Source organism: Elephantulus edwardii, unplaced genomic scaffold (assembly GCF_000299155.1).
Source record: "Elephantulus edwardii isolate Elephantulus edwardi_28Jun2011 unplaced genomic scaffold, EleEdw1.0 scaffold00440, whole genome shotgun sequence".
NCBI classification, from domain to species: Eukaryota; Metazoa; Chordata; class Mammalia; order Macroscelidea; family Macroscelididae; genus Elephantulus; species Elephantulus edwardii.
In genome coordinates this window covers 324,693-325,861 of record NW_006400190.1, presented here as the reverse complement: position 1 = coordinate 325,861, position 1,169 = coordinate 324,693, and positions in this window count along the sequence as shown.

Genomic DNA, 1,169 nt, shown 5'->3' with positions numbered 1-1,169 from the left:
CAGTCCTTGACCCTCTGCAGTAAGTGCATGAGGTCCTCCTCAGTTTCAGCGAGCAGGGTTGTGTCATCTGCATAACGCAGATTATTGATAGATCTTCCACCAATCCTAATGCCACGCTTCTCATAGAAATGAATAATAAATTATTAATTAATTAATTAATACTATTTTTTTTTAAAGTTACATCCCAAAGGGATGAACGTCCCTCCTTGAAAGGAAATATGGAGGAGAAGCCCGTGTCCATTCATCTTGCTGAGGGTCTGCTTCTCTTTCTCTGACCCTCCTTTCCCCCAGCATGATGTCTTTTTCCAAGAATGGGTTCCTCTTGATGGCATGCGTGGCCAGTTGGTGAGAGGAAGTTCCACTTACCTTTATGCAGGGCCCTGATTGCACTTCCCCTTTGACATACTGGTGTGCTCTCTCGGCAGGCAATGGGGGGCTAGTCAGTACTCTTCTCCAACACCAAAGTCAAAGTCATTATTTTTTTTTATGTCATCCTTAGTGGTTGTCAGACTTTCAGAAAGCTATCAAACATACTATGGATTGGATCAGGCACATCTTCGTCTGTAAACTAGTAACCTTATCCTTTAGCACCTTAGAGGGGTTTAGGGTTAGGGGTTGCAGTAAGGGTTCCGGTTAGAGTTTATCAGCTTAGAGAGGGGTAGGGGTAGGGTAGGGGTAAGGGTAAGGGCTAGGGTTTAGCACCTTGGAGAGGTTTAAAGGTAGGGTTAGGGTTAGGGTGGGTTTAGAACCTTGGAGAGGTTTAGGGTTTCGGGTAGGCATCTTCTCAGTCCATCTTGAGTTTCTAGTAGTGCTCTGCTGACATACTGTTCAGCCACTTTTTAATACTCTTCAGCAAGATTTTACTTGCCTGAGATTAATGATATTATTTTATAATTTCCACATTCTGTTAGATCACCTTTTTTTGGAATGCCCAAAGTATGTGAGGCGGAAGCCTTACTATCTTTGCTTCTAAGGGATATTTTGGTTGTATATTTCTTTTATGACAAATTTGTTTGCTCTTTTAGCAGTTAATGGTATATTAAATATTCTTCACATATTCTGTATTTAAGGGATCGGTTCTTATTTAACCTTCCTTACACATTGTGCAACTTTCACATGCATATGAAGCAATGGAAGATTCCATAGTTTGAGCTGGGTTCACTTTAAAG